This window comes from Amblyomma mixtum, unplaced genomic scaffold, assembly GCF_055824585.1.
Source record: "Amblyomma mixtum isolate Tamu unplaced genomic scaffold, ASM5582458v1 scaffold_21, whole genome shotgun sequence".
NCBI classification, from domain to species: Eukaryota; Metazoa; Arthropoda; class Arachnida; order Ixodida; family Ixodidae; genus Amblyomma; species Amblyomma mixtum.
Genome location: NW_028317718.1, coordinates 261,867 through 274,366, shown reverse-complemented (window position 1 = coordinate 274,366; position 12,500 = coordinate 261,867). Strand labels below are relative to the sequence as shown.

At 60.2% G+C, this 12,500-nt stretch overlaps 2 non-coding genes and 1 pseudogene across 2 annotated transcripts; all 3 read left to right on the top strand.

Moving 5' to 3' along the window:
* Positions 1-7,375: 7,375 nt before the first annotated feature.
* LOC149324615 (small subunit ribosomal RNA) lies at positions 7,376-9,190 on the top strand. Its single transcript, XR_016286718.1, has one exon. It is a non-coding gene; the product is annotated as a small subunit ribosomal RNA (ribosomal RNA).
* Positions 9,191-10,965: 1,775 nt separating this feature from the next.
* LOC149324614 (5.8S ribosomal RNA) lies at positions 10,966-11,118 on the top strand. Its single transcript, XR_016286776.1, has one exon. It is a non-coding gene; the product is annotated as a 5.8S ribosomal RNA (ribosomal RNA).
* A 989-nt stretch (positions 11,119-12,107) lies between these two features.
* LOC149324613 (large subunit ribosomal RNA) overlaps positions 12,108-12,500 on the top strand; it is a 6,794-nt pseudogene continuing 6,401 nt past the window's right edge.

The window sequence follows — 12,500 nt, the reverse complement described above, 5'->3', positions numbered from 1 at the left end:
TGCCCCGGTAGACGGGGTCGCTTTATTCGGACTTTGCCGTTCGGGCGCGTCTGCCCCGGTAGACGGGGTCGCTTTATTCGGACTTTGCCGTTCGGGCGCGTCTGCCCCGGTAGACGGGGTCGCTTTATTCGGACTTTGCCGTTCGGGCGCGTCTGCCCCGGTAGACGGGGTCGCCTCTTTCGGACTTTGCCGTTCGGGCGCGTCTGCCCCGGTAGACGGGGTCGCTTTATTCGGACTTCGCCGTTCGGGCGCGTCTGGCCCGGTAGACGGGGTCGCTTTATTCGGACTTTGCCGTTCGGGCGCGTTCGCCCCGGCCGACGCGGGACGAAAGTCGTTTGCGACTTTGCCTTCCCTGTGTAGGGCGTTCAAAGGCGAATCTTTTGTTACCAATCTCGTCACTTTGCTGCCAGTCTGGGCCGAGATACGTGCGATTGAACGGTATCGCCTAGGCAGACGCGGTACGGGGTTTTCGAATTTTTAAAGGTCCTTTTCTTTGGCGGAGCACGACGAATTTTACAGCGCCGCGTCGGCCGCGCTGCGGCGCATCTTTTTCGATCATCACATTGCGGTCGGAGCAGCGGGCGATTAACCGCTCGCGACAGGGAGACTTTGACCATTTCAAACTTTTCACGGCCGGCCCCTATGTCTCAAGCCTACGAATTTGAAGTCAGTGTGCAGGCCACCGGTCCCGTCGTTTTCCTGCCATTCTCGCTCGAGATAGGGGCGATTCAACAGTCTCGCCTAGGCAGACGCGGTCCCGCCTAGGCAGACGCGGTTCCCTCCCCGGCGAACGCGGTAAATGGTCTTCGAGTTTTTAGAGGCACTTTTACCTGGCGGAACGCGACGAAATTTACGCCACGCGTCGGCCGCGCCGGCGCGCATCTTGTGCAGTCATCCCCGACCCGCTGCTTCCAATGTAGCCGGAGCAGCGGGTGATTGACCAGTCTCGCAAGGGGCCGCCTTTTCGAATTCTCGCGGCCGTCGCCTTGAGCGCAGCCGCTCAGTTTTTAGTTGCGCGCGTTGGGCTGAGAAGGGCGAACATTTTGAGACCTCTCCCGTCCCTTTCGCGCAACGCAAGGCAGAGTTACGCTCGTTTGAAGCTCGCCTAGGCAGACGCGGTCCCGCCTAGGCAGACGCGGTTGCCTCCCCGGCGGACGCGGTGAACGGTCTTCGAACTTTTAAGGGCACTTTTAACTGGCGGAACGCGACGAAATTTACGCCACGTGTCGGCCGCACCGCGACGCATCTTGTGCAGTCATCGCCGACTCGCTGCTTCCACTGCAGCCGGAGCAGCGGGCGATTGACCAGGCTCGCAAGGGGCCGCCTTTTGTAATCTTCGCGGCCGTTCCCGTGGGCGAATCCGCTCCATTTTTAGATCCGCGTGTGGGGCTGAGAAAGGCGAACATTTTGAGACCTTTCTCGTCCCTTTCGCGCAACGCAAGTGAGAGTTACGCTCGTTTGAAGCTCGCCTAGGCAGACGCGGTCCCGCCTAGGCAGACGCGGTAAATGGTCTTCGAATTTTTAAAGGCACTTTGAACTGGCGGAGCGCGACGAAATTTACGCCACGGTTCGGCCGCGCCGGCGCGCATCTTGTGCAGTTATCGCGGACTCGCTGCTTGCACTGTAGCCGGAGCAGCAGGTGATTGACCAGGCTCGCAAGGGGCCGCCTTTTCTAGTCTTCGCGGCGGTTCCCGTGGGCGCAGCCGCTCAATTTTTAGTTCCGCGCGTTGGGCTGAGAGAGGCGAACATTTTGAGACCTTTCCCGTCCCTTTCGCGCAACGCAAGTGAGAGTTACGCTCGTTTGAAGCTCGCCTAGGCAGACGCGGTCCCGCCTAGGCAGACGCGGTTGCCTCCCCGGCGGACGCGGTAAACGGTCTTCGAGTTTTTAAAGGCACTTTGAACTGGCGGAGCGCGACCAAATTTACGCCACGGTTCGGCCGCGCAGGCGCGCATCTTGTGCAGTTATCGCGGACTCGCTGCTTGCACTGTAGCCGGAGCAGCAGGTGATTGACCAGGCTCGCAAGGGGCCGCCTTTTCTAATCTTCGCGGCGGTTCCCGTGGGCGCAGCCGCTCAATTTTTAGTTCCGCGTGTGGGGCTGAGAAAGGCGAACATTTTGAGACCTTTCCCGTCCCTTTCGCGCAACGCAAGTGAGAGTTACGCTCGTTTGAAGCTCGCCTAGGCAGACGCGGTCCCGCCTAGGCAGACGCGGTAAATGGTCTTCGAATTTTTAAAGGCACTTTGAACTGGCGGAACGCGACGAAATTTACGCCACGGTTCGGCCGCGCAGGCGCGCATCTTGTGCAGTTATCGCGGACTCGCTGCTTGCACTGTAGCCGGAGCAGCAGGTGATTGACCAGGCTCGCAAGGGGCCGCCTTTTCTAATCTTCGCGGCCGTTCCCGTGGGCGAATCCGCTCCATTTTTAGATCCGCGTGTGGGGCTGAGAAAGGCGAACATTTTGAGACCTTTCCCGTCCCTTTCGCGCAACGCAAGTGAGAGTTACGCTCGTTTGAAGCTCGCCTAGGCAGACGCGGTCCCGCCTAGGCAGACGCGGTAAATGGTCTTCGAATTTTTAAAGGCACTTTGAACTGGCGGAGCGCGACGAAATTTACGCCACGGTTCGGCCGCGCCGGCGCGCATCTTGTGCAGTTATCGCGGACTCGCTGCTTGCACTGTAGCCGGAGCAGCACGTGATTGACCAGGCTCGCAAGGGGCCGCCTTTTCTAATCTTCGCGGCCGTTCCCGTGGGCGAATCCGCTCCATTTTTAGATCCGCGTGTGGGGCCGAGAAAGGCGAACATTTTGAGACCTTTCCCGTCCCTTTCGCGCAACGCAAGTGAGAGTTACGCTCGTTTGAAGCTCGCCTAGGCAGACGCGGTCCCGCCTAGGCAGACGCGGTTGCCTCCCCGGCGGACGCGGTAAATGGTCTTCGAATTTTTAAAGGCACTTTGAACTGGCGGAGCGCGACGAAATTTACGCCACGGTTCGGCCGCGCCGGCGCGCATCTTGTGCAGTTATCGCGGACTCGCTGCTTGCACTGTAGCCGGAGCAGCACGTGATTGACCAGGCTCGCAAGGGGCCGCCTTTTCTAATCTTCGCGGCCGTTCCCGTGGGCGAATCCGCTCCATTTTTAGATCCGCGTGTGGGGCTGAGAAAGGCGAACATTTTGAGGCCTTTCCCGTCCCTTTCGCGCAACGCAAGTGAGAGTTACGCTCGTTTGAAGCTCGCCTAGGCAGACGCGGTCCCGCCTAGGCAGACGCGGTTGCCTCCCCGGCGGACGCGGTAAACGGTCTTCGAATTTTTAAAGGCACTTTGAACTGGCGGAGCGCGACGAAATTTACGCCACGGTTCGGCCGCGCCGGCGCGCATCTTGTGCTGTCATCGCGGACTCGCTGCTTGCACTGTAGCCGGAGCAGCGGGTGATTGACCAGGCTCGCAAGGGGCCGCCTTTTCTAATCTTCGCGGCCGCTCCCGTGGGCGAATCCGCTCCATTTTTAGTTCCGCGCGTTGGGCTGAGAAAGGCGAACATTTTGAGACCTTTCTCGTCCCTTTCGCGCAACGCAAGTGAGAGTTACGCTCGTTTGAAGCTCGCCTAGGCAGACGCGGTCCCGCCTAGGCAGACGCGGTTGCCTCCCCGGCGGACGCGGTAAACGGTCTTCGAATTTTTAAAGGCACTTTGAACTGGCGGAGCGCGACGAAATTTACGCCACGGTTCGGCCGCGCCGGCGCGCATCTTGTGCAGTCATCGCCGACTCGCTGCTTCCACTGCAGCCGGAGCAGCGGGCGATTGACCAGGCTCGCAAGGGGCCGCCTTTTCTAATCTTCGCGGCTGTTCCCGTGGGTGCAGCCGCTCCATTTTTAGATCCGCGTGTGGGGCTGAGAAAGGCGAACATTTTGAGACCTTTCCCGTCCCTTTCGCCCAACGCAAGTGAGAGTTACGCTCGTTTGAAGCTCGCCTAGGCAGACGCGGTCCCGCCTAGGCAGACGCGGTTGCCTCCCCGGCGGACGCGGTAAACGGTCTTCGAGTTTTTAAAGGCACTTTGAACTGGCGGAGCGCGACCAAATTTACGCCACGGTTCGGCCGCGCCGGCGCGCATCTTGTGCAGTCATCGCCGACCCGCTGCTTGCACTGTAGCCGGAGCAGCGGGCGATTGAGCAGTCTCGCAAGGGGCCGCCTTTTCTAATCTTCGCGGCCGTTCCCGTGGGCGAATCCGCTCCATTTTTAGATCCGCGTGTGGGGCTGAGAAAGGCGAACATTTTGAGACCTTTCCCGTCCCTTTCGCCCAACGCAAGTGAGAGTTACGCTCGTTTGAAGCTCGCCTAGGCAGACGCGGTCCCGCCTAGGCAGACGCGGTTGCCTCCCCGGCGGACGCGGTAAACGGTCTTCGAGTTTTTAAAGGCACTTTGAACTGGCGGAGCGCGACCAAATTTACGCCACGGTTCGGCCGCGCCGGCGCGCATCTTGTGCAGTCATCGCCGACCCGCTGCGTCCACTGCAGCCGGAGCAGCGGGCGATTGACCAGTATCGCAAGGGGCCGCCTTTTCGAATTCTCGCGGCCGTTGCCTTGAGCGCAGCCGCTCAATTTCTAGTTGCGCGCGTTGGGCTGAGAAAGGCGAACATTTTGAGACCTTTCCCGTCCGTTTCGCGCAACGCAAGTGAGAGTTACGCTCGTTTGAAGCTCGCCTAGGCAGACGCGGTCCCGCCTAGGCAGACGCGGTAAATTGTCTTCGAATTTTTAAAGGCACTTTGAACTGGCGGAGCGCGACGAAATTTACGCCACGGTTCGGCCGCGCCGGCGCGCATCTTGTACAGTTATCGCGGACTCGCTGCTTGCACTGTAGCCGGAGCAGCAGGTGATTGACCAGGCTCGCAAGGGGCCGCCTTTTCTAATCTTCGCGGCCGTTCCCGTGGACGAATCCGCTCCATTTTTAGATCCGCGTGTGGGGCTGAGAAAGGCGAGCATTTTGAGACCTTTCTCGTCCCTTTCGCGCAACGCAAGTGAGAGTTACGCTCGTTTGAAGCTTGCCTAGGCAGACGCGGTCCCGCCTAGGCAGACGCGGTTGCCTCCCCGGCGGACGCGGTAAACGGTTTTCGAATATTTAAAGGCACTTTCACCTGGCGGAACGAGACGAAATTTACGCCACGTGTCGGCCGCGCTGCCGCCCATCTTGTGCAGTCGTCCTCGACCCGCTGCTTCCACTGTAGCCGGAGCAGCGGGTGATTGACCAGGTTCGCAAGGGGCCGCCTTTTCGAATGTTCACGGCCGTTCCCGTGGGCGCAGCCGCTCAATTTTTAGTTCCGCGTGTGGGGCTGAGAAAGGCGAATATTTTGAGACCTTTCCCGTCCCTTTCGCGCAACGGAAGGCAGAGTTACGTTCGTTTGAAGCCCGCTCCGGTAGACGCGCTTATGACCCGCGGGGGTCTGGGTACTTATCGCTGCATATATAAGGGGGCATACCGCCTAGGCAGACGCGAAACAGTAAAGCGTCCGCTTTGTCAGCAAAGTCCGAAACGGACCTCTCGACGCCCGGGAGGTGAATTCGGGCTTTAGGCGGCCTCGGCAGATGTGATTTTCATGAGTTTGTGCATTATTTATGCGAGTTTTGCGGCGAACGCGCCTCGAGTACGGCGGCTCGCCCGACGGCTATGTCCACGAGTACGGCTCGTGCGGGGCGCCGCGGAAGCGCGGTTGTGCGATGCCGCAGCAAAGCGCGCACGATTTGAGTGGCTTTTGCGGCGAACGCTCCTCGAGTACGGCGGTTCGCCCGATGACATGTCCACGAGTACGGCTCGTGCGGGGCGCCGCGGAAGTGCTTTTTTGCGATGCCGCAGCAAAGCGCGCTCGATTTGAGGGGCTCTTGCCGCCAACGCGCCTCGAGTACGGCGGTTGGCCCGATGACAATGTCCACGAGTACGGCTCGTGCGGGGCGCCGGGGAAGCGCTTTTGTGCGATGCCGCAGGAAAGCGCGCACGTTTTGAGCGGCTCTTGCGGCGAACGCGCCTCGAGTACGGCGGTTCGCCCGACGGCTATGTCCACGAGTACGGCTCGTGCGGGGCGCCGGGGCAGCGCTTTCGTGCGATGCCGCAGGAAAGCGTGCACGATTTGAGCGGCTCTTGCGGCGAACGCGCCTCGAGTACGGCGGTTCGCCCGATGACCATGTCCACGAGTACGGCTCGTGCGGGGCGCCGGGGCAGCGCTTTCGTGCGATGCCGCAGGAAAGCGCGCACGATTTGAGCGGCTCTTGCGGCGAACGCGCCTCGAGTACGGCGGTTCGCCCGATGACCATGTCCACGAGTACGGCTCGTGCGGGGCGCCGGGGCAGCGCTTTCGTGCGATGCCGCAGGAAAGCGCGCACGATTTGAGCGGCTCTTGCGGCGAACGCGCCTCGAGTACGGCGCTTCGCCCGACGGCTATGTCCACGAGTACGGCTCGTGCGGGGCGCCGGGGATGCGCTTTTGTGCGATGCCGCAGCAAAGCGCGCACGATTTGTGGGGGTCTTGCCGCCAACGCGCCTCGAGTACGGCGGTTCGCCCGATGACAATGTCCACGAGTACGGCTCGTGCGGGGCGCCGGGGCAGCGCTTTCGTGCGATGCCGCAGGAAAGCGCGCACGATTTGAGCGGCTCTTGCGGCGAACGCGCCTCGAGTACGGCGGTTCGCCCGACGGCTATGTCCACGAGTACGGCTCGTGCGGGGCGCCGCGGAAGCGCGGCGTTGTGATGCCGCGGCAAAGCGCGCACGATTTGTGCGGCCCTTGCGGCGAAAGTGGCACGAGTACGGCGATTTACTCACCCACGGAGGTCTGGGTACTTATCGCTGCTATTATATGGGGGTCCCAGTGGAGCAGTCGGCGGCGCGCGCCCGCGTGTGCGCGCCGTGACCGGGTCTGATATGCGGCCTCGTGCCCAGCGTGTCCCCGTCCCTCGGACCCCACGGCATTCGTCTGCAGCCTCATCCGCGTCTGCGATAGGGGCTGGTTGTCGGACGACGCTGTTTCCACGTTTTACGAGGTGTGTTCCGTGCTACCCGGACTCGATTCCGTGCGAGCGCGCCGAAGACGCGGGCGTGTCCCGTCGTCTGGCGGCTTGGCCGTCTCGGCTACGCAGCAAGCGCCGTCCAGTTGCCTAATGCTGCGGCCCTAGAGGCCGATGTGCGCACTGGTGGGCGCGTTACAAATGCTTTGCCTAAAGGCACACGTGCTCTCTTGCCGCGTGGCGATTGCCGTACCTACGGGTCGGATGCCGCAGCGAGCTCGAACGATGCACGGGCAGCGCAAGCTGCCGCGAAAAAGATGCGTCGCGCGCTGGGGGTTTATGGCGGCCCTATCGGCGGCGACGAGGCACCCTTCTGGGGCGAAAAGGGAATGCCTATGCATCATACCTGGTTGATCCTGCCAGTAATCATATGCTTGTCTCAAAGATTAAGCCATGCATGTCTAAGTACATGCCGAAATAAGGCGAAACCGCGAATGGCTCATTAAATCAGTTATGGTTCCTTAGATCGTTTCTTTCTACTTGGACAACTGTGGCAATTCTAGAGCTAATACATGCATTGAGCCTGAAGGCCTTTGGCTGACGGGCGCTTTTATTAGACCAAGACCCATCGGGCTCTGCCCGTACTCTGTGGTGACTCTGGATAACTTTGTGCTGATCGCATGGCCATGAGCCGGCGACGTTTCTTTCAAGTGTCTGCCTTATCAACTTTCGATGGTAGGTTACTTGCCTACCATGGTTGTTACGGGTAACGGAGAATCAGGGTTCGATTCCGGAGAGGGAGCCTGAGAAACGGCTACCACATCCAAGGAAGGCAGCAGGCGCGCAAATTACCCACTCCCGGCACGGGGAGGTAGTGACGAAAAATAACAATACGGGACTCTTTTGAGGCCCCGTAATTGAAATGAGTACACTCTAAATCCTTTAACGAGGATCAATTGGAGGGCAAGTCTGGTGCCAGCAGCCGCGGTAATTCCAGCTCCAATAGCGTATACTAAAGCTGCTGCGGTTAAAAAGCTCGTAGTTGGATCTCAGTTCCAGACGAGTAGTGCATCTACCCGATGCGACGGCTCGGACTGAACATCATGCCGGTCCTCTCTTGGTGCCCTTCATTGGTGCGTCTCGAGGTGGCCTGCGCTTTTACTTTGAAAAAATTAGAGTGCTCAACGCAGGCGAGTCGCCTGAATAAACTTGCATGGAATAATAGAACAAGACCCCGTTTCTGTTCTGTTGGTTTTTGGAATACGGGGTAATGATTAAGAGGGACAGACGGGGGCATTCGTATTGCGGCGCTAGAGGTGAAATTCTTGGACCGTCGCAAGACGAACTACTGCGAAAGCATTTGCCAAGAATGTTTTCTTTGATCAAGAACGAAAGTCAGAGGTTCGAAGGCGATCAGATACCGCCCTAGTTCTGACCATAAACGATGCCAACCAGCGATCCGCCTGAGTTACTCAAATGACTCGGCGGGCAGCTTCCGGGAAACCAAAGTATTTGGGTTCCGGGGGAAGTATGGTTGCAAAGCTGAAACTTAAAGGAATTGACGGAAGGGCACCACCAGGAGTGGAGCCTGCGGCTTAATTTGACTCAACACGGGAAAACTTACCCGGCCCGGACACTGGGAGGATTGACAGATTGAGAGCTCTTTCTTGATTCGGTGGATGGTGGTGCATGGCCGTTCTTAGTTGGTGGAGCGATTTGTCTGGTTAATTCCGATAACGAACGAGACTCTAGCCTATTAAATAGGTGCGGGGTTCCCAGCACCTTACAACCTTCTTAGAGGGACAAGCGGCTCCTAGCCGCACGAAACAGAGCAATAACAGGTCTGTGATGCCCTTAGATGTCCGGGGCCGCACGCGCGCTACACTGAAGGAAGCAGCGTGTCTTTATCCCTGTCTGAAAAGACTGGGTAACCCGTGGAACTTCTTTCGTGATTGGGATAGGGGCTTGCAATTGTTCCCCTTGAACGAGGAATTCCCAGTAAGCGCGAGTCATAAGCTCGCGTTGATTACGTCCCTGCCCTTTGTACACACCGCCCGTCGCTACTACCGATTGAATGATTTAGTGAGGTCTTCGGACCGATGTCCGGCGCGGCCTTTCGGTTGCGCCGGTCTGTTGGAAAGATGACCAAACTTGATCATTTAGAGGAAGTAAAAGTCGTAACAAGGTTTCCGTAGGTGAACCTGCGGAAGGATCATTACCGGATTGTGCTTGTCACACCCGGCGCCGCCCCCACTTATAAGCGGGGGAAGGCCTCAACCGCGGAGTTGCGAGATTCTGAAGCCGCTTCTCTGCACAAACTGTTGCGCCCAGCGGAGCTCCGTCACCAAGGGAAAGTCGGACGGGCTGTATCCGCAGGTTTGAACGGCGTAACGCACCACTCATGGTGGGCTTTCGGTTGTCGACAACCGTCGAAGAGGCGCAAACAGAGCCGGTAGGCAGGCCGAGGGAAAGGCCTGCCCGCTGCCAAGGGAACGGCGGCGGCTGCTGCGAAGTACGAAAGGAAACGCTGCTCGCTGGCTTTGTCGTGTTGCGACCACGAGTCGGTAGGCGGGCCGAGGGAAAGGCCTGCCCGCTGCCAAGGGAACGGCGGCGGCTGCTGCGAAGTACGAAAGGAAACGCTGCTCGCTGGCTTTGTCGTGTTGCGACCACGAGTCGGTAGGCGGGCCGAGGGAAAGGCCTGCCCGCTGCCAAGGGAACGGCGGCGGCTGCTGCGAAGTACGAAAGGAAACGCTGCTCGCTGGCTTTGTCGTGTTGCGACCACGAGTCGGTAGGCGGGCCGAGGGAAAGGCCTGCCCGCTGCCAAGGGAACGGCGGCGGCTGCTGCGAAGTACGAGAGGAACCGCGGCTCGCTGGCTTTGTCGTGTTGCGACCACCAGTCGGTAGGCGGGCCGAGGGAAAGGCCTGCCCGCTGCCAAGGGAACGGCGGCGGCTGCTGCGAAGTACGAGAGGAACCGCGGCTCGCTGGCTGGGAAACTGCGCTTCTGCGCGACGCGCACGCGGCGGGACGCGCGCGGCCCAGGGAACGGCCGCGCGCGAAAGGTCTCGCACTGCGGGCGCGGAGTCTGACGCCGCGCCGACGGCGCGAAAGGAGGCACCGGGACCGAAAAGGACGAGGGATTATAATCCCGCACTTTGAACGCATTCGCGGCAGCCGGGTTCTCTTGCTGCTTCGTCCTTCCCAGCCTTCGAGTAGTCTGTCGGTGCGCTACCGAAACGCCGTCCATGGCACTGTGGCCGGTGGGCTCCTATTGCGGGAGTAGACTGATGAACGTCCGCTTTGCGGCTTGTTCCAAGTACGCGCTGCGTAGCCACGGCTAGGCGGTGCCTGTCTCCTTGCGAAGCAATGATGTGGCGAAATGGTCGAGTAGGGAGCAGCACGATGGCGCACCCGGGGGCGACCGGACCGGGGGGCGTTGGGAAAACCCCCTCCCCTACAAAAGGGTGCAGCAGCGGTAGGCGGTGATGACTCGCCTTGAAAGATGTGAACAGCAGTTGAGTGTGAACAGCAACAAAAAAAACCGCTGCTGGAGTCCGGGGGTAGCGTCGCTGCAGATCGCAGAAAGGTGCGTGAGGACGGTGGCACAGAGCTCCAAGAATGTATATTTCTAGCAAACGCCGGTGCTTCGAGGTGTTCTGCGGTCAGGCCCGTGCGGGCGGAGCGGGCGTGCCCAAGAAGGCACAAGAAGACCCACCTCTGATGAAGACCGGAATTGGAGCGTCACGCGTCGGCTCAGCACTTCTGCCTTAGTGGTTGCCAAATGCCTCGTCATCCTATTAGTGACGCGCAAGCCATTATCGCACAAAAGCTTCGAGAGACTTTGCTCGCTTTGGCTTTGAGGCACGCGCAGCATGCCGAACGGACGGCTGCGAGGCGCGAAAGACGTCGGTCGAAACTGCGACTGGAGACCAGGGGAAAAGCCCGGTGCCTAAAACCCTGGTTGTACTGTACGGATTTGAACAAACCAAACGCACGACTCTAAGCGGTGGATCACTCGGTTCTCGGGTCGATGAAGAACGCAGCCAGCTGCGAGACTTGGTGTGAATTGCAGGACACACTGAGCACTGATTCTTCGAACGCACATTGCGCCCTTGGGTCTTCCCTTGGGTTCGTCTGTCTGAGGGTCGGATCATATATCAAGAGAGGCGCCGGCGCCCGGGGATGGCGCGGCCGGCGACTCGTTTTGACCGTGTCGGCAAAGAGGACGGCTCTGTACGGAACGCCGAAGATCCCTCGAAAGACTTTGCGAATGAGGAGGAGAGCGGGTCGAACCCTTCAGCCGCGCGCAAAGCGGCAGAGTCGGGTCGCCCTGCGCTGACGTAACGCGGGCCGGCGGCTGCTAGCCGTAGAGCGTCACGCCTCAGAAAGCGACCGCCGCAGGAAGGGATTACCTGCAGGGAAAGAGCGGTCCGACGGGAGACGAGGCTGTTTGGACGGGCGGCGAAGCGCTGCCTGCTGGCCCGCGGAGAAGTAGCCGAACTGCTGCGAGAAGCGCAGAGACGGGAACGCCCTGTTCCGGGCACGCCCGCGCGAGAAAAAGGGATACCTCGCGCGGGGTGCAGGGAGGTGACGGGCGCGAGCGCGGTGTGCGCAGCACAGTTCGGCAAAGCGCAGAGGCGCGCCGTGTGCGCGGCAACGAAGGGGTCCCCCGGACCCTGTGCGGAAAGGGACCGCCTCCTCGAGTGGGCGCGAAGTCGAGTACGGGTCGAACGGACGCGATCTCGTTGCGAGCGCAGTCCGCCGTCGGTCTAAGTGCTTCGCAGTCTCTGCCCCGAGAAAAACTGGGCCACTCCAGTTGGGGCGGGGGCGACGCAAAACTCTGACGATGCCCCTACGCCAGGCCGAGGTCGTTCTCTCGAGGGAAAGAGAGGCGGCAGGGAATTTATTCGGCCGCGGCGGTCGGGGGTTCACACTCTCTGCGTTCAGTGTTCCGCGCGCAACCGAATGCGCGCCGTCCCGAGCGCCGGTCAGAGGTGCCTTCCAGTCTCGCTCGCAGTCGCCGAGGGTGCTGCCGACTGAGAGCGGGGAATGGGCGGAAGGTGCCGGCCGGAGACGAGGGAAGGACGCGCGCGCGCGACCGCGCCGGAATCGAACGCGAGAAAATGCATATCTGTGTCGACCTCAGATCAGGCGAGACAACCCGCTGAATTTAAGCATATCACTAAGCGGAGGAAAAGAAACCAACAGGGATTCCCCGAGTAGCTGCGAGCGAAACGGGACCTAGCCCAGCACCGAATCCCCCGTCCTTGCAGGCGGTCGGGAAATGTGGTGTATGGGAGGCAACGTTCCCGGGAGTTTGCGACGGTGCAAGTCCCCCTGACAGGGGCTTGTCCCAGAGTGGGTGCCAGGCCCGTCTCCGCCGTTGCGCGCCCGGGACGAAGCCTCCCGTGAGTCGGGTTGCTTGAGAGTGCAGCCCTAAGTGGGTGGTAAACTCCATCTAAGGCTAAATACGACCGAGAGACCGATAGTCAACAAGTACCGTGAGGGAAAGTTGAAAAGAACTTTGAAG